This window comes from Ambystoma mexicanum, chromosome 4p (assembly GCF_040938575.1).
Source record: "Ambystoma mexicanum isolate Mex_15411 chromosome 4p, UKY_AmexF1_1, whole genome shotgun sequence".
Lineage (NCBI taxonomy): Eukaryota > Metazoa > Chordata > Amphibia > Caudata > Ambystomatidae > Ambystoma > Ambystoma mexicanum.
The window spans coordinates 1,022,152,915-1,022,173,619 of record NC_090927.1 but is presented as its reverse complement, the minus strand read 5'-3'; the positions used below and the strand labels follow the sequence as shown (position 1 = coordinate 1,022,173,619).

Sequence of the window (20,705 nt, the reverse complement as noted above, 5' to 3'; positions counted from 1 at the left end):
CTTAATACAGGAAACAGGAAGGAGTAGTGTGCAGTATCCTGGAGAGATCAGTAGAGCAGTGCAGGTATGCCAATAGACCAGCAGGAGAAAAGAAGGAGTGGTGGAGTGTGGAGGCCATTGTTCCAGAAAGGTGAGGTACTGGTGGTAAGTGCAATAGTACTGTAGGGTGAGTGTGGGTGTTGGTGTGACAGATGAATAGGAGTTAAGAGTAAGGAATGGATTTGAAGAGAATGTTATTTAGAAGAATAGGGATAGTAGCAGGGCGAGAGCAGTAGTAGGAGTAAGAGGAGAGAAGTAGTAGTGGTGAGACGAGCATAGTTGTGGTAAGGAGAGAAGTAGTAGTAGTGAGAAGAACGTAGTAGTACTCGTGAAGAGAGTAGTAGCGAGCGGCAGATAAGTGGTAACAGTGGAGTAGGAGGATATTTACTATCAAAGGATGGAGGTCAGTGGACGGCAGAGTGAAAAACTGGAGGGACAGAGGAGACAAGGTGAGCAGAGGAGGAGGAGGAGGAGGAGGTAGAGTAGAGCAGGGTAAGATGAGAGTGAAAGTGACAGCTTGTGGGTGCATCCAACCGACTGAGCGGTGCCACTACTCCCAACTCCCAATAGAACAGTAAGCAGGGTTAGAGTGGGGACAGCTAGAAAGTCCCTGAGGGATTTAGGGAGCCAGGATTTAGGAGAACCACCCGAGCACAAGATCAAGGATTTAGGCAGTAGGGGTTACCAAACCTTATCACTAACTGGGTGTATGGATGCCTGGGTTAGGGTGGGCAGCCCAAAGGATACGAAAAAGAGGGAAGGCCCTAGTGCCTTTTTTCAAAACTTCTTAGACAAGCCTGTGCCCCTTTTTATGAAGAACAGTCCAACCCTTTTGTTTTGGCATAATTGTAATAAAAACCCTTGAACTGTCAATAACTCTCAGTGTGGCTCTGTGGCAGCATGTTACACCTGTTTGGATGTCAGCATTCATGATCCGATAGGTGACTTGGAGCTTTGCCATTAAGACAAGGGCAACAAAGCAGGACCAAATGATTTGTCCCCTGTTGGCTGCTTCAGCAAATCTTTAAACGTTTTGGAAAAAGGCCTCTGGATCATCAGCTGCTGAATACCATTGCAAGAGAGAGACAGGTCGGGCCTTTATTGATTGATTATGAGTTGGGCAGTATCCTGGCTGGGATATCGCCCAACTTTGTTAGCATTAGCGCCCACCCATCCGGCGGTATTACAGCCAGATCACGGGTGGGGCGCTAACTGAGTCCCCATGGGGAATCTTTGGCACAATTACTGCATGGAAATACTGCTGGGGGAAAACGCGCCATACTTGTGATTGGTGCAGCCCTTAAATGCGGCAATAACACAGTTACCGCCGCATTTGAGGGCTAAAGTCCAACTCGTGATCAGGCCCACTATCATGTTTGATAGGGGGTTAAGAGATCCAGGTGATGCTTCCACCTGTTCCCTTCCTGGTTAACCCATTTAATCTGGACTTGAATTCAAAATGACACCTTCTGAAAAAAGTGAATTTGTACTTTTCTGCCAGTAAGATGGAGTTCTGCAGGACGTCCCTCAGAATGCCTGGGCACTCCTTTTCTGTTCTAACCAAGGAGTGGATATTTGCTAATTGTTTTTGGTCAGACGACACAGTGGGAAGTTCCTTCATGCTCTTGAAGTGAGGGATTGATATCTACTGAACTTCCTGAGCAACATCTTATGGGATTGGTCTCTGAACTGCTCTCAAGACTTTCTTCAAGTGGGGTTAGTTCCTAATCTTCTTTGTCTTTTTGTCTTCATTGGGTTGGCTGATGTGAGACAAACCATCACAGGCCAGAAGGAAGCCCACATAAATCCATCCATAAAGGATTTGGACAATATCAGGGTGTTAAATCCTCAGAATTTCCTTGTTATTTTAGAGCTCTTCCTGGGTTGGCTTACTCTGCCTAAACCTGTTGATCCCACTCCTCACACCATATGTCATGACATGGACCAACAGACTAGAACACGCTGGCTGTATGGGTCTAAAGCCCTTTATTAATTTTTAATTTATCTTCAGATTAATAACATATAAATCTGTTTACACAGACCAGCAAGCTAATCCGTTTCCTCTGAAGTCGTTTTAGGTTGCCTTGTTGCTTTCCACACAAACCCTTACTTTGAAGATAATTAACAATTTCACAACAACCCAAATGTTGCCCTTTTTGAAATTGGCAGGATATCTTGTAATGTCCTACTCCATTGGAATCTAACAAAAATCAGAGTCCCTTTCTTTGTCCACTGTAAACGTCTGCAATTCCAATGTTGAAGTTCAATAAAAGAAAAGCTTCATACTTCCAAAAATCTTCTTATAAAGTTCTTATGGGTTCAAGGGGAGATGCCCCATCACCCACAGTCTCTAGGGTTCTTGCTCTTAAACTCCACCAGTCTGTACCTGGTTGATGGTGGGATACAACCACGACCTAACCTCTTGGAAGTCCTACAGATGTTGCTGTGTATCTGTCACAAGCCGCAGGTAGAACTGGGGATTCTCTTTCACTTTATGACTGAGCTATCTGGTTTTCTCATCCCAGCTTGCACAGATGGGCTTAAGAGTGCATTATCATTTCCCTTTCCTGGTGAGCCGATTCCTTCCCTTTCACCAACTTCCTACTCCTCCTCTATACATTTCCCTTCAACACCACAACATGTGCTTATGTGGCTTTACATCCTTCTGATCGGGGTCTCACCTTTACCCTATGCCTTGAGCAAAGTGTGCCCTCTTGTTCCACCCTACTCAAGCTGACAACCATCTCACCAAACTACCTACCACCACCTCCTGATGCCTGCCCTCCTGTCACATCTTGGGTCTTCCCACATACTGATGTCTAGTTCCTTCCAACTCCTGATTTTTTGTTCCTAATAATTCATGATATTTTCCTCCTGCTGTGTCATGATTATCTTTCTATTACTACCCTGTGCTGTTTCCCTCCTGCCACCTCCGGCTGTCTTCTTTCTACCACCTCCTGCTTTCTTGCTCCGACAGCCTCTAGATGTCTCCACCTCTCATCTTATGATTTCTCCTAGTTACCACTTTATATCTTACTACCGCCACTTCTTGGTGTCTCCTATATAGAAACTCCCAAAATCTCCCTACCACCTCATGATGGCACTTTTCCCTCCTCTTATCTACACCCACCTCTGCTCCCTCTTCTCTCTTTCAAAACGCCTTCCACAGACACCTTCCTGACCACCAACTTGCATATGTGCCAGTGTTGGCGGAACTCGGCCGGGCCGCATCGGTAGCAGCACCCAAAAGAAGCCGCATAAGCTCTTAAGGGTTGTTGTAAATGTGGGGAGGGTTGGCCACTTTCTCACAATGAACCTACCGCAGGGAGCGGTTGCACTGTTCTAAAAGACATTGCATAACTTTTGGCAAGGACCTTAATATAGCATTTTTTTATCCTGCATGCAACTGTCCTGTCGACCTCTCAGTGATGGGGGCTAAGTTAGGGTGACATGGGGCTCCTTCACATTATACCCCAAACGCTAATAATCAACTAGCCTGGGGGGATTCCCAGCACCCTCTGTCACTGTCCAAAAGTGTCAGGTGCCATGTAACTAGTAGTTAGGGCTTGACTGCCCCTTTTGGGGTGGGACCACGCCTGGTTTGTATATGGTCTTTCCCTTTATGTTATGGTATAGGAGGCTGAAAAAGGATTGTATGGAGGGCTGCCCTGAGCAATGCCAGAGGTTATGATTCATTCAACACCTCCCAGCCATCATCTTTCTGTTTTCCCAATTCACAACCAAGGCATCTCCTAGAGATCTTTAAGGGAAGCTCCCTGGATCAGAACCAGGGACACTTTAAATTCAGCCTCATGGTAAACAGATTGACTTGCAACAATCCCAAATGTGTGGAGAAAACATCTGTGTACTCCTGATTAAGTTACTACTTGTGGGAGGTGGACTGACATCTGGCCCAGACTACCAATGTGAGTCTGATGCCCCTGGACTCCACCAAAGTGATGTGAGGCATTGGCTTCAACAATCAGCTGCGCGGGACAGTTAAACCTACTGAACACTTGCAATTCAGGAGAGAAGAGAGTTGCAGAGTAAGCCAAGAGGGAAGTGGAACCAACAGCAGAAGCAGATTCACAGAGACGAGCCGCGCTGGGAGAGCCAGATGCTCACGGGCAGCCGCCTCAGAGTACACTTTGCCAGAAAGACTGGAAACCGGTGAGAGCATGGCGGACACCTCGAAAGGACCACTGAAAGGCAAACAGCAGTTGCGAGGCTGTTGGAGATGCAGTCCTGTGGCGCTGCATCAGTTAAGTCATCAACGGACTGCAAAGCCGGCACAAGAACCAAATGAGGGTCTGAGAAGCAGGGGAAGCTTTCCCAAGGACAGACCTTTGCAGCCTCCACACGCCATCATCTGGAAACGCCAACACACACTGGTGAGCCAGCCCAAAGGAGTTGGGAGCCCTGGGACATGCTGGCATAGATATGAGCAATTGAATAATTATTTTGACTACCGACCAATTAAAGGGTAAGGGCAAAACCTGTACAAGTAACCTTATATGAGATGTCAAATTGGGGAACATTGGAACATACATTGCCACCAGCAAAGAAATACTAGTGAAGAGATTGACAGACAGAACATGGACAAGTCTTCATAAATGAGATGTTGATATGGGGAAGTCGGAACAAGTAGTATCTGAAGTCAATGAACGGAGGATAGCATGGGGCAACGCGCTGGTCTTGGAAGAAAGACCACGCAGAGCAACAGAGGTTCGGATCCACGCTTAGAAACCGAACTCAGGTATGGTATTAGGCGCGTTATAAAGAAAATAATTAAATAAATGAGGTCTAAACAGTGACATAGTACAACTGTGTTCTACTTGGAAAGAAAGTGAACATTGTAATAAGTCCTGGTGAAGGAAGCACATCAGGCAGTGAAACCTTTTGTAGGAAGATACCTGGCAGAAGAGTAAACCAGGGATCTGCAAGATCCAGAAGGGGGGCATTCCTAGTAGGAGAGTATACCAGGTAATCCATAAAGCATACGAAAGGAAGAGACATAGTAAAAGATACCTGGCAGGAGAGTAAACCAGGGGATATAAAGAAAATATTGAAGAATTCCTGGCAGGGGAGTATACCAGGAAACCGCCTTTGGAAAAGTTGTATACAAGAGACACTGTTACTTGCGAAGCAGTTTTGTAAAATAGACCTTTTGCAACCTTTTAAAGTAGAAGAGACTTTTTTTGCTATCCTCCAAATAGGGTTGTGTGAAAAGAAATTTCTACTACTCCTGAGGAATACTTGTTTGAAAAAGTCACTGTTTGTCACCGTGAAGAAAGGGTTCTATGAAAGAGACATTTCAACTACTCTTAAAAGATTCCAGCTTTGAAAGGAACACTTTCAGTATCCTACCTGAAATAATCCAGGGGAAGGGAACCCCCTCCTGGATTCAAGGATTAATTGTTGAACTTTCATATTTAGAATTCGAAACACGTTTTGCTAAGTCCGAATCAGAAACATTTACCTTGCACTTTAAATTGTTTATTTAAGTGGGACGGACAGATATTTTTGGACACAAGAGACCTCATTCCGAGTAGGGCGGTAAGGGTTAACGGTCACCAGTAACGAGACCGGTGCCGTTAAACCCTTACCGCCCTACTACGAGTTCCCTTTGCGGGTCCTTCCTTAACGCCTGCTTTTAGCAGGCGTTAAGGATGGGACCCGCAAAGGGACTTTAGTGCTAATAACGGTACCGTAATTTACGGTACCGTTATTAGCGCCTTCCCCATTCTCATTGAGCCCTATGGGGGCTCAAATGGGAATGGGGAAGGGCCCTGGTGAATGGGGAATTACCGGTCCCTCCATCCTTGGAATGGAACGGTAATTACTCCATTCACCAGGGCGGAGTCGGAACGATTTTGGAGGCAGCCAGGCCGCAAATAGCGGCGTGGTTACCTCCAAAGCAGGAATGAGGCCCAAGGACTGTTTGCATAATTTTGATGACAAGACACAGACTGGTCTTTCGTTTTAGTCTCCTAGGTAGGGAAATGTTCTTTAGGATAGGGATAGAAAGGCCTTTATTCAACTCCTTTAAGTTAATAAAGATGTTCAACTTTATGTTTTGATAGCCTAGATATGTAAAAGCTCAAAGCTCTGTGTGGATCCAGTCTATGTAATCTCTCCTCCTCTTTGCCAGGATGAGGGGGAGGATAGAAAGTGGGTAAAACAATGTTCTGCCCTACATGAAAATCAGAAATGATTTTGGGTAAAAATGAAGGCTTAACCCTCAGAACAACCCTATCCTTATGGAAGATAGTAAAGGGTGGCTTGGATGAAAGTGCCTGCAATTCACTAACTCTACGGGCTGAAGTTAATGCTACCAAGAGAATGGTTTTAAATGTTAGCAACCTTAATGGACATGAATGTAAAGGTTCAAAGAGTGGCTACATTAGATATTTTATTACTAGATTAGGGTTCCAAACTGAAACCTGGAAAGGAGATGGGAGCAGGGGGGAACACATTGGTGAGCCCCTTTAAAAATGGTGTCACTACTGGGATTTTGCAATATGAACATTCTTCTGACGAGCGCTTAAAGATGGATAGCGCCGCCAAACAGCCCTTAATAGTTCCAACCTGGAGCCCCAGATTGGCTAAGGATAGTAGAAAGGATAATACCTCTGGTGATTTCCCCCGAGAAGGGTCTACAGTCTTGTCTTTGCAACATCTGCAAAATGTGTTGCAACGGCAATAGTACAAGGACTTTGTGGCTGGCCTTCTGGCCGAAAGCAAAATCTCCATTACGTTATCCGGGAGGTCCCAATCGTAGCGTCTCAGCCTCTCAGAAACCACGCATGTAGGCCGAGTATCTTGACCTCTAGATGGAGATCCTGACCCTCCTCTTGCGAGAGAAGTTCCTCTCTTAGAGGAAAACGTACTGGAGGGCAGATGAACATGTCGAGAAGGTCAGGGTTCACGTCCTCCTGGCCCAATCTGGGGCAATTAGGATGTTTTTCCCAAACTTTCTCAACCTCCTGATCATGTGAGGAATGACGGGCACTGGAGGATAGGCGTACAGGAGTGGAAACTCCCAGACCACTACGACCGCGTCTCCTAGAGCTCCTCTGGGAGAAAATTCCCTGTAGCAGTACAGTTCACACTTCCGGTTGACACTGGTTGCGAACAGATCCACTTGAGGGGTTCCCCAAAGGGTGAAGCTCTCTTGAAGGACTTCCTGAGCTAGTTCCCACTCATGGGACACTGTGCTCTGCCTGCTCGGAGCGTCCGCCACTGTGTTCTCTTCTCCGGCTAGATGAACTGCAGATAGAGATATTCCTTCTTGAATTGCCCAGTACCAGATCTGCATTGCCTCGCTGCACAGTGGTAGTGACCCTACACTGCCTCTCTTGTTGAGGTAGTATATGGCCACTGTGTTGTCCCTCATTATCAGGGCATTCTTCCCGCCGTACAGAGGGCAGAAAGGCCTTCAGCGCCAGTCTGATTGCCCTCAGCTCCAAAAGATTGATATGTAGTTTGGACTCCGATGGAGACCAACGACAGCTGACTGTCAGATCGTTGATGTGGGCTCCCCACCTCGTGAGGCGTCCGTCACTACTGTTATCTCTGGCCATGGTTGCCAAAAGGGTTCTCCCTCCAAAATGTTGTGCTTGTAAGTCCACCACAGGAGATCCAGTGCCACCCTGCTTGGAACCTGAAGTAGGTCTGACATGTTTCCTGAGAACTGGGACCATTGTGTTCTGAGGGCCCAATGAAGGGATCTCCTTTCTCAGGCATGCCTTTGGTACCAGAAAACTGCAGGATGCCATGAGGCCAAGCAACCTCAAAAAAATCACAGGCCAGGAGATGCTGGATGCTCTGAAACTTGGTGACCATCTGCAGAATGTCTAGAGCCCTCACCTCGGGTGGCAAGCTCTTTTCCAAGGATGTATCCAGTACAGCCCTGATGAACTGGATCTTTTGAGAAGGTGTCATATCGGACTTATTTTAATTGAGGGAGAAGCCCAGTCTGTGAAGAGAGTGGCAGGTCATTCTGAGATGATGTAGGAGAACGCGTCCTGATCAGCCAATCATCCAGGTAAAGGTAGACGTGAATCCCTCCATCTCCTGAGACTTGCTGCCACCACCGCCATTAGTTTGGTCAAAACCCTTGGGGCAGAGGTTAGCCCGAATAGCAGAACTAAAAACGGATAATGAGACCCGCCAACGGCGAACCTCAGGTATTTTCTGTGCATGAGATGGATTGGCACATGAAAAAAAGCATCCTGAATGTCCAATGACACCATCCAATACTGGTGTTGGAGGGCCTGAAGGATCTGAGAAAGTGTGACCATCTTGAACTTGTCCTTCCTGAGGAACTTGTTCAAGTATCTCAAGTCCAAGATGGGTCTCAGTCCTCTGTCCTTCTTGGGTATTAGGAAATATGGAGAATACCATCCCTTGTTCCTCTCCGCCTGTCATGCATGCTGGACATATTACCTCTGGACCTGGAACAACATCTTCACGCAGAACGAGTTATGCTCATAGAACTGCTGGAGATTGTTTGATGCACTGCTGGGAAAACGACGTCTGCATTATTCACCTCGTTAAATTCACGTGATTCAGGTTAGTCACATGTGTTACGGCAGTACGTTCATAAGCAGCGGTGATAGGTCGCTCGCTGCTTCTGATTGAACCAATATGGCGTTTGGTAGCTGAAACCCTTGATCTGCATCCTCGCATTCTCTTCAGTTACTTCCTTGGCTTCTTCAGCGTGTTTTCTTCCACACGCGAATTCCTGGAGCTGCTGTCCGGAAGTCACAGGTTGGCCGCACTGTCTGCGTGTTCTTCAGTCGCGTGTATTCTGACACGCGGGTTCCTGAATTCTTCGCATGCTGCTTTCCTGACTACGTGAAGTTTAGTCACGTGTATTCTGACACGCGGGTTCCTGATTTCTTCGCATGCTGCTTTCCTGACTACGTGAAGTTTGGTCGCGTGTAAATCCCATGCGGACGCTGTTTCCAAGCGCGGCTGTCCTGGGCTGCGTGTACTTTGGTCGCGGGTAATACACACGCGGACTCTGGAACTCTTCAGGTACGACTGCTCTGACTGCGTGCACGCAGTCTACTCTACTCTTTACACACTGCGGTCCTAGTTGCGTGTCCTTGTGTTGCGTGTGAATCCTCACGCTTGCAAGAGCGGCTGTCCCGGCTGCGTGAACTCTGTCGCGTGTAAACCTGCACGCGGGCTTTTGAACTCTGTTGAAACGTTTCGTTCCACACGCATACAATTCTTTGCTTTGGAGTGAATCCCTGGCACCTGTGATGAGATAACAGGTGGACTCATTTCATCATATTCTGTTCTACGTGGGAAAGGAAGTACTTCTTTTTGAAGGTGATTGTGCACAGTACTTTGGTCGCTATCCTGTATTGCACCAACCCGGTATCTAGCGTTCGGCTTGTGCCGTTCAGGATAAGTCTCCCTTACTAACGTTCCCCTCCTTTTTGTTGTATCAACTCCTGGATTTCCTCAGAGACTTTGGTGGAAACTTCACTTCTAAGCCTACAGGTCAGTGTTGTTAATTAGTGCTATTGCTGTTCTATAGTTGATTTGGGACAGTTTCTCATGATACTTTATTTATCCTAGGCTGACTTCCTATAAAGCTCCCACGCCCTTTCCAGTGATCCCTCTCTCTGCCTGTTTCACCAGTCAGCGAGTGGTATCATTTGGAAGGTCTAATTTGACTTCACTATTATCAAGTCGTGTGAATAAGGATCTGGAAGAGCCCTACCAATTGTATCCTTTTTGGTTACCGTATCCTTTTCATAAGATACCTTGGTGATTCATGACACCACCACAGGCACCGGTTCTATAGCGCCTTTCTCTAACAGGGTCAACATTTCCTGCACAAGGAGCGGACCCGGAATCCTCAAAGAGTGGCTCCCTGGTGGGTGGTTCTAAGGTCTCTGAATGAAAGGAAGGCAGTAACCGTGGGCTACAGTTTCCAGTGCCCAAGCATCCTAAGTAATGTCTCGCCATTCTTCCAGATGCTGAGACAGTCTGCCTCCCACTGGTGATTTGTGACTCAAGACCTCAGAGAGCTTTTGAGATGGCTGATGCAGTGGCTGATGGTAAGGATGCCCCTTCTTTGGCCTCTTTGACCAGCCATTCCTCTTGTTCTTCCGACTGAGGAGTAGTAGCAAAATGATCAACCGCTCCAAGTCTGTCCACTGGGGCGAAAGGGCTGAGGCTGCCTAATAGCGGAACCTAAAGATTTGGCTGCCGCCTTGGAGGTCTGCAACTTCTCCAGGCTTTCGTCAGCCTTGTTGCCAAAAAGGTGAGACCTGTCAAAAGGCATGTTGAGGAGTCTAGATTGCACATTTGGGGCAAATCCTGACTTCCTCAACCACACAAATATGCGTATTACAGTGCTAGTAGACATGGATCTGCTGATGCGGTCAGCAGAATCCAGATCCAACTGAAGAGACCCGCACATGGCTTCTTTGCCATCTCTAACAATAGCCAAGAACCCGTCTCTTTCCTCCTCCCGAGAATGTTCTCTGCCACCATGGAAATGCAGTCTCATAGAGTGAATGAGAATTTTGCAAGGGCACATGTGGAGTTGGCTGATTTTAGAGTTATACTCCCTGCAGAAAATACTTTTCTTACCCATCTATCTACTCTCTTGTCATCCCTATCTGGGGGGATAGTAGGATAAGCTGCCTGCTTGAAAGTTGCGGTAGCTGCCTGTACCACCAGAGTCTCCGGATTGGGGTATTTGGACAGGTCACTACTGGAAGGGCGGTATTTTTTGCTCATTTTTAATTCACTGCTGGATTAGTTTCTGGCATCTCCCAATTTGCTGCCACCCTTTTTTGGAGAGCAATATGAAACGGTAATATAGGATCCATCTGTCTGTCAGATCATCCTTTTCAAAGGGGAGGAGAGGCCTACTCCACCCCACATAGTCCACCGCTTTAGACATTAGCTGTCTATATGAAGCATCTGCATGCTCACCAGCCTCAGGTCTACCAAAGTCCAGCTCAGGTGAGTTGTCTACTCCACTGGCCGTCTGTAAATGATCATAAAGATCTTTCAACCTAGACTCATCAGAAATAAAACTCTCAGGCACATTTGGTGTACGATATTGGAGACTAAAAGGCGCATCATTGTCTGAAGGTTCATTTTCCTCATAGATTGATGAGAGAGATTTAAAATAATCTTTCCTTGAAAGAGGGATATCTTTTTTTACTGTTATAGGCATCAAAGTCTTAATAAACTGTGGATTCGACGCTCAAGGAGTCGTTGAAATCTTTTGGCTTCGATGGAGCCATAGATTTAGGTGGCGCGGTCGGCATAGACGGTGCAGCTGGCGTCGAGGGCACAGCCGGCCTTGATGTCTCTGCTGGTGCCGATGGCGCAGCCGGCGTCTATGGTGTCGCCGATGTCAAGAGATTAGCTGGCATCAAGGTCGCATCTGAAGTCGATGGTGTTGACGACCTCGACTTATGTTTGGTCTTGCTTCTCGAATGATCCTTTGATGACTTGTCATCGCGTTGAGGCCTCGATGGCTCTCAATGAGGATCTGGCCTTTGTCCCAGGCTTGAGGGCATGCAGGATTTGGCTCGAGCCCTTTCCTTACTGGCTTCTTTGGAAGGCACGGTAGGAGAATGGCTTGCCGTGTGTTTTTGTTTTTGGAATATTTTCAGCATTTCTGACATAAATGGGCAGCTGTGGTGTTTTTCGTGGGGCAAGATACCCTCTCAGTGGTGCCTCTTTTTTGAGTTCCTCGTCAACGATGAGGAGTGGTGAGAGCCACTCCTCGATATTGACCTTTTAACCTTCTCCCACCGAGGAGAGTCGCCGCTTGGCTCATCGAATTAAGCTTTTCTTTGACGGGGTAGATGAGATTTTTTGTGGTTTCTACCTACCGCCAATTTCTCCTTTCGCTCCTTCAAAGCCTTTGTGGTCATTGAATTGAACTTGGAGCAGGCCGAGGTCTTATGCTCCATCCCGAGACACCACAGACCTACTCAGTGTGGGTCGGTTAACAACATTTTGGAATCACAATCTCAACATTTCTTGAACCCAGTCTTGGGGGTGTTTGGTGTCGACGAAAAAGACATATCGTGAAGAACAAAGGAAGCGCACCATAGTTTTCTCGAAGCAATAGCTTACGTGGGAAAACAGAACTGAAGCCAGGGGCGCTGCGCGTGCTATATCTGCCTTCAATGACATCATCCTCGAGACGAAGGCCCTCGAGAGACATCAAGTCGACTGCATCGACGCAGAATGTGCCCTGTGGCGGAAAAAAAATTCCGAAGCAGCTGAAGCTGGATATCGAATATCAAGGATGAGGAATACAAGGGAGGACACAATCCATTCGCAGTACCAGTTATGATTATCTTTATTCTTTATTGTTCTTTCCTTGTTGATACTAATCTCATGGTTCAAATAACAATTCTCAGTCATATTCGTTATTTCATCTTTACTGGACGAGTTTGATTCATACACTCATCATATTCGATATCCCTCCCGGGTCTCCCACTTTCACTATTACCTCTTTTCCCTGGGGTCAGCGTCACTGGGCCTGTGTTCAGGACTGGATGCTTTCTTGGTTCATCACGTTGACTCTGGGCTTCTCTGCTTCTCTTCCGTCCGCTCTGTGATACTAATTACTCTGCATCGTTGCTGGACTTAGCAGTCCACGACTCTCGGTCATGTCATCACCTAGGATTCGGAATCCTGTTTGGGGTTTCCTTTCCCCAGCTTATTTTGCCTTGGGTCGCCTTCACACGCCAGTGTTCTTCCAGGTTTGAAAGCTGTGCATCCTGATCGCTCTCTCACCTATCGCTGCACAGCTGACTTGAAACTCCCGGGCTTCTTTCTTCCTCCTCCTGTATTTATGACGCGTTGCAGGGTCTTCCCCAGCAGAGCACCATAGTTGTTTCTCTCTGTTGCCTGAGGGTTCTGCATTACTCGTGCACTCTTCTTCTTCTCCTCAGTATTACAAGAATATGGTGAATCAATGGTTCTACACCACAGTAACAAAAACTAGTTTGTTTTTCTTATCTTCTTTGGATAGGAGCTGTTAATGGTGGGTTGTGAGTGAGAAACTTAGGGAGTTCCTCTTTGAAATGGGAGTCCTTGTACCCAAGTCTCTCCCGGTGAGTGAGGTCCCGCCTGCCTCTACCCAAGGGGGTATTGCGTACCAGGCTCACCTCCCTAGCCTCACAGGGAAAGGCTCCCCGCTGGGGAGAAGTGATTGAATCCCGCGAATCATCACATTAGATAGAACTTTAATGCTCTTGTTGGCTTTAGTCTATGTAATCTCTCCTCCTGGAAGAGGAGAAGGAAATAAAGTGACTTGACTGCCTACAAGTTAGGCGTGACCATGTGCCTCTTATCTCCACCTTGTTTGAGGCTGTGAAAATAGACCCTTGATCATCAGTCATTTAATGTCGACATTCACCCTAGGCTGTGTCTAAAAGACAGGCCTGCCTAGGTGTGTGGGCTTACCAACATGATTAAACATATACAGCCAGGAATTGTAAGGTTCTTGGACTCAAAGAGATACTACTCTGACGCGTTACTCTGAATTATACACTTGACACAGAAGTTATCATGTTAATGTATTTAATATGACCCCCTATCTTCTGAGGGCTCTTATTTTCATTAAACAAGCTACAGCAAAAGCAGATATAACATAACATAACATAACATCACACCTATGAACAAGGATGCCATGTGGGCAAAGACCATGTTTGAATAGACAAATAATAGAACAGGTGGTGATTTTAGTTTAACAGCATGTGTAACCTTTATGTCTCATGGAGCTATGCTACACTATACTACATGCCATCAGTCTAAATGCACTCAGCAAGCCCCCACCCTTCACTCACGTTTAGAGCAGAATGTGCTTCAAATGAAAAAGCGCCTTCTGGGGGTTATGAGTTCTGCTTAGCTGGGCCCGGCCGTTTCTTTCCTGCTGCTGCTCTGCTCAGGACTCCTATGCTCTGCACTCCTCCCCTGCCCCTCAAGCCTTGATGCACAGGCAAGACAGCTGCTGTTCCGTCCCTTCCTCTTTTTCCTTGGGCCTTATATGTATGAAGGAACATGGTTTTCCTGCCCGTGTGCGTGTGTAATATCCACTATCTGGAAGAGTAAAGCCTAGAGATGAGCGAGTCTCTGTGTTTGCAGAGTTGAGGGCTCCTATGTAAAACTCCATTAGGTGGGTTTTCGCACCTCTAGTGAGAGCTTTGTACCCGTTCAGTGAATGCCACTTCTGTACTCTATGGCCCTTGGCTTTGCAAAGAGACATCTCTCTCACTTGTTATTTCTTAACCTTGCCAACGTGCACCATGCTTCTGTATGTGTCTGCCAATTTCCTGTTCTTCAATCCTTATAAGATACAACATTTAACGGTGTAAAGTCAACCATCGCACCTACTGGTGTGCAGTTAGAAAGGGCAGTTTTTCGTTTGTGGTTTGCTCATCTGCAAGAACAGGAAAGCGCCACTTCCTGGACCTTGTTAAGGGCAAGAAATATTCATCCAGCAAATGTGCACACTAGCCTTCTGTGAAAACGTGTGCTGTATGTTTGACGAATATTATGTTTGATGAGCATTTAACAGCTGTCATCTACATTTGTCGGTATCACCCAAATTGACCTTTTACAATTGACCTTTTGCACAATTGACCTTTATATTATTTTAGTTATTTTATATATGTATTGGGTTGGTTTTGGATTATAAATAATATAAGGGGATTGGTTGGGGGGGACCAGGTGGGTCTGGGTTGGGTGTGGGGTTGCTGGGGGTTTCCCCCTGCATATATATCATAATTGACCTTCTAAATTAGGTCAATTCTCCCGAGGTCAATTCTTCCGAGGTCAATTGTGAAAAGGCCAATTAGCATACAACCACATTTGTCATTGTTTCACTGGCTACAGGCTGCACAAACTATGAAAAGCAGTCTTAAATTAGGTTTGTTTTCATGTCAAAAGGTTGTAAGATTGATTTTCTGGGGTAGGTGGAATTCCGATACAACCTTTAGCAAAAGTTAATGTTTTATGTTTAGCAAGACCTTGTTTTTATAGAATTTAATACATTCTGGGTAACTCAATAAGGCTTGGAGTTCTAAATCTCCAATTACAGACAGAGGTTAAAACTAGGAATGCAATCTTCAATGACAAAAGTCTTAAAGAACATTTATGCAGAGGCACAAACGGTGCTGCCATTAAGAAATTCAGCACCAAGTTCAAATCCCATTGGGGGGGGGGCCTGCAAATGGTGTAGGTGGGAACAGGTATAATAGCCCCCTTCAAAAATTGAATAAACAAGCTCATCTTAAAATAAGAACCTTGCCCTAGTTGCGTTTAAATATGGAGAGAGCTGCCAAGTGCTCTTTTACTGTATTTACATTAAGGCCTGACTTGGCAAGGGAGGGCAGAAATTCCAGAACTGTGTAGGTGGGACATACTAATGTGTCCACCTTTTTATCCCTGCATCCGATTTTGAAATGTTACCAACATCAAGCATATATAGATATTGTCGATGGGTGTCTTGCTGACAGCATTACTCACAGAACCTTCTCTGAAATATTCCCAATACTTGTACCTCAACCCTTCAACATTCAGGCATGAAGGTTGAGACTCCTGGTACTTAGGTGAAGTACTCTGCCTCCCGATTGGGTCAGTAGATCCTCCTGTCAGGGGACCTTCCACGGAGGGCATAGCAACATGCCCTGCATGACTGGGTACCAGTTTCCCGTGCCCAGTCTGATGCGATCAAGATCATTGTCGACCTGCTCTGCTTCAATTTCCTCAGTACTAGGGGAATTAGCAGAAGGGTGAAAACGCCTAAGCCAGCTCAAACCACCAGAGTATTACCAGCGCATCCTCCTGACAGCACCTCTGAGGAAACTCCTGTGAGCAAACCCTATGTGGATGGATGGAAGAAACTCAATGCCAGACATACTGCCGAGTTCCAGTCAGTTGATATGGAAGCACCTCTCCAGACCTTCCTAAAGGCCACCCACTGAAAGACCCTGCAGATGAGCTACCCATCCTTGCAAGGGATGGGGAAACTGGGCCCCAGTTGCTGGAATGGGGTCCCCAAAGGAGGTTGGTTGTGGATGCCCATCAAAGCAGATCTTGTGAGATTTGTGGGGGGACCTTGAGCACGTCCTTCGTCTCTCCACTGAATTGGGATCACTGGCTTCTCAGGGACCACTATAGAGACCACACCCGCAGTCTTGCTTCCAGGACTACGAAAATGCAAGATGCCATGAGTCCCAGCATCCGCACAAAAAAACTTGCAGGAAGTCCCCATTTTGGTTGGAAGAGCGGTACTGTGGTCTGTATGCTCATGATTATTTCTGGTGGAGGGAAAGCCTTCCCCTTCTCTTTATACAGATCTGCCACTATACACACTTTGAAGAGTGTGATCCTGCCCCCCACAGGTGAATCGTGCTGCAATGGCAAGTGACCTAGACAGGTTTTGGAGCATCAGATCCTGATGGAACTGTGTCTTTAGCCTTTTGTTTTTGGGATTCTCTGCTTCAAGCGGGCCTGTAAAAATCTCCTTTTTTGGGTAAGCTGTAGTCTTTGTGCAAGGCCTCTACCTTTCGCTTGAAAACTGTAAGGTCTGAACCTCCCACTTCCAAAAGCAGTTGAAGAAGTTGTTGGGGTAGCAAAGAGCAAGTCACATGTTTTGACTCCTTAAACTTTTGCAGGCTTTCATCAGACTTGGTACCCAACAGGTCTGATCCGTCGAAGGGCATAGCCTGGAGTGGATTGCACATCTTAGACGAAGTTGGATGTGTACATCTAAGAATGCCTTTGAAATACAGCTGCTGTGCTTGGTGCACAAGAAATGCAAGCGCCTTGCTACTACCTAGAGGCCCAAAGCTACTCCTCACTGATGAGGCCCAAAAAGGCTTTAACATGTTTGAGGATGCTTGTGGTCTCGCGCAGAAGGAATGTGACCAAGCAGTTTGGGCTCGGCTGCCCCTTTCAGGTGGGACCAAGCCTGATTTGCATATGGTATTTTTCCCCTTTTGTGATGACTTGGCAGGTTGGCAGGCGAAGGACAATGGTCTGGGAGGTTGCCGAAAGCAATGTCAGAGGTTCAGATTAATTCAAAACCTTCCAGCCATCGCCTCTTTTGTTTTGCTCTAGTACCTTGATATTGTGCATGAGGCATCGACTGTTCTCAACCCTAGACCTTTGTTCCCCAGGCATCTTGTTTTTTAGATTCCCTATGTGGAGGCGCAGTCGTGAATGTCATAGATTTGAGCCTGCTGTCACAGGCAATTAAGAACTGAGGGCCATTTATATCTGCTCTGCGCATTTGGTTGATGTCTTGGTCCACAATGGAAGCTGAGACTGGTTTTGCCCAGACCACCTTAATTTCTTCCATAAGAGCACTGCTAATAGGCAGAACTAGAACATTTTGCTGTTTAATTGAATGGATTTGAGGCAGGCATGCGATTGAAGTCGATGATGGGTTTTGTTGCAGGTAGGGGTGGCTAAGCCTAGAGAGACCTCCATGCATAGGCCAACTGGTTTTATTTACTAGGGGGGCATTGTTTTTTTTTACTGGCACATTGGGGTTGCTGGTGGGGGCACTGGGGAGTTTCAGGTTGTTGTTTGGTTTGGGTTGGTCTGGTTCAGGTGGCATACAGTTCACCAACTTCTACTCACTGCTGTGGTGTCTGGTATGGGGAAGTAACGGGTAGCAGGCATAAGTGGGGGGCGATTAATGCACTACCTTATTTCAGCAGCATGACTGGCAGCATATGGGGGAGCACAGAGACAGGAACAGGAGGTGAGAAGTGGATTATAAGTCCCCTAGCTACATTATTTCCTCAGTGGCGAAGGCATGACTAAGAGCTGAGTGACATGGATGACGTGGAATGTCAGGGGGCTAAACTGCCCCTCCAAGGCACGAAAGGTCCTGCTGTACATGCAGAGACTATGTTAAACACAAGGGACTGTTGTGGGTATTTCTACTGTGGGTTGCCCACTACTATAATGACACTCAGGAACTCACAGTTATTTGTTAGGGTGGGTTAGGATAGGTACATATCTACTACTTGGCTTACAATTGCAAGTAGGTGCACTCTGTAAACTTTAATGAGCTTTCTCGGTCAGGCAGGTGCAGGTATGTTTCTTAAAAGACTGGAGGGTGTACATTATATTCTCCAGTGGGTTCCTCTTTTGCATCTAAGCACTGAAGAGTCTTTTAGGGCCCTTGATGTTTATTTTCCAGGGTCCTAATGAGGAAGACCCTGCCTGTGCTTTTGTCTTGAGCACTAGGTCAGGTCTCACAAATAGCGGACCGGTTTCTGTGGTATGGGTTGTACCACATTCCTCAGGGCTTATGGGGGCATCAAAGTGGTGCCTCCTAGTTTACAATGGCAGCGTGGTCTGCATTATTCAAGGGTGAGGCAGCCTGGGACCTTCTGCTTTCGTCCGAGAGAGAGGTCTGGTAGAGAACACATTGCGCGCGGCCCGCCAGACCTCTCTCTCGGACGAAAGCAGAAGGTCCCAGGCTGCCTCACCCTTCCGTGCGCAGAACTAGCAACTACATGGAAAGGGGCGAGGGCATTGAATAATGCAGACCACGCTGCCATTGCATACTAGGAGGCACCCACTTTGATGCCCCCATAAGCCATGAGGAATGTGGTACAACCACTTCATACCACAGAAACTGGTTGGCTATTGGGAGACCTGACCTAGTGCTCAAGACAAAAGCACAGGCAGGGTCTTCCTCATTAGGACCCTGGAAAATAAACATCAAGGGCCCTAAAATACTCTTCAATGCTTAGATGCAAAAGAGGAACCCACAGGAGAATATAATGTACACCCTCCAGTCTTTTAAGAAACATACCTGCACCTGCCTGACGGAGAAAGCTCATTAAAGTTTACAGAATTTCATCCGAATATTGGCAGACATATAGACAACCCGGAATGGCCTAATATGTGTTTTTAGCACGACAGAGTGCACCGACTTGCAATTGTAAGCCAAGTAGTAGATATGTACCTATCCTAACCCACTTGTACATGCAGAGACACCACGTAGATATCGCATTTCTACATTAGACTCACCTTTTGCACGCGTATGAGGCTGTTTTCACTAAGTCATGGGGTTGCCACAGGTACTTCTCGCATTCCAGATATTCTCGGGTGTTAGGTATATGGTCAGGGACATGGAGGGGAGAGTTTTAGTTCTCAATGGGCTGTTAAAGGGCAGGGGATTCACCTTTGTGAGCTATTATGGCCCTAACACTGACACTCTTGAATCCATTGAATTCATAGAGGCGCACCTATGTAGGCATCCAGAAAGCATGGTTTACAGGGCTGGCAACTTTAATGCGGTTATGAACAGCACACTTAATATGACGGGTGGTCCCCATAGAGATGTAGTAAAGACCTCTGGGAAAGAGCTGCAGGTCTGTGCAAATGAGGGATTGGTGGATGTTCAACGGGCTCGCTGTGGCTTGGAAAGGAGGTACACGTTTAGGTCCTCGGTACACGGTTCAGCTTCTGGGCTGGACTATATCCTGTTTCCGCTGGTGTGTCTGGATGGTTCTCTGTATGTGTGAGTCTGGCGCACACGCTATCTGACCATGCCCCTCTGATTGCGAGTGTTGTTGTTAGGTAAGATTTCCACAGGGCTGGTAAATCTTCCTTGCCTGGTTCAACTCCAGAACTTTTTGCTTTTCTAGTGAGATATTTTCCATTAATACCTCAGTGAGTGGGAACCTTTTTCCACACTCACCTGTCTTTAACTCTTTTTATGGGTGTCATTTTTAAGACTCTCCATAGTGTCTTTTTAAATTTATCATGTCTAACAACTTATTGGCAATAAGTGCCTGTTGTTGCTGGGTTGCCCTAGGGGCTCCCCATTTAACTTTCTTGTGCTAACCTTGAGTGAACTACAGTTCCCAAGGGTAGAAAGGATCTTTGGATCCCTTTTACATTTACTTCTGTGAAACCAGCACACCCCACCTTATGGGGAGTGCTGGGGAGATACAATGTATCCCCTTTCACATTTAAACTGTAACAATTCTGTTACAGTGACAAGCTTACCTTTAATGGCTGGTGGCAGTGATACCTTTTACTAATTTGGTGCACCTTTACCGCGTGCTGTAATCACAGCTGCAGTAAAGGCACCTAAGGGTGCTCATTTTTACCAAAATGGCCCCTGTCTTCTTTTTCTGCCATTTTAGTGTTTCTTGTCGTTTCTTGTTCCTTCCCCTGACATCCAGGGCGGGAAAATCCTTTGTTTGAGTTTTGTCTTCGGCGGGAGTCCCCTGGACACCCCGCCCAGGCTCCAGTCAGTCTGTAAGCACAGGAAGTGGGGGAGGGGTCCCAAACTTCCCCCTCCTTTGTCTTAGGTCTTCCTTCAACTGGGCCAAATCCCAGTGGGGGGTTGGCTGTCCTGATTGGACAGCCAAACGCCCCTTTTTTGTAAAATGCGGGGAGAGAATGCAGAGGTTGTGTTGCAGTTCCTGATAAATACTGGAAACCTGGAAGCTGAAGTCATGTCGACCACTGGAACTGAAAACCGAAGAGGATGACGAAGGAAAAGCGGCGGGAATGATTTCCAGCGGCCGGAGAGCCTGCTTTGTAACCGGAGCCTGCTGCAGCCCTTCCTTCCGATCAACCTGGGGTCTCCGAAAACGACGACCCGAACCCAGAGCCTGGTGAGA

General features: G+C 46.7%; 1 protein-coding gene across 3 annotated transcripts in view; it reads right to left on the bottom strand.

Moving 5' to 3' along the window:
- Positions 1–20,705, bottom strand: part of TBC1D32 (TBC1 domain family member 32) — a 2,506,374-nt gene that overhangs the window by 1,934,485 nt on the left and 551,184 nt on the right. The window lies entirely within an intron of this gene.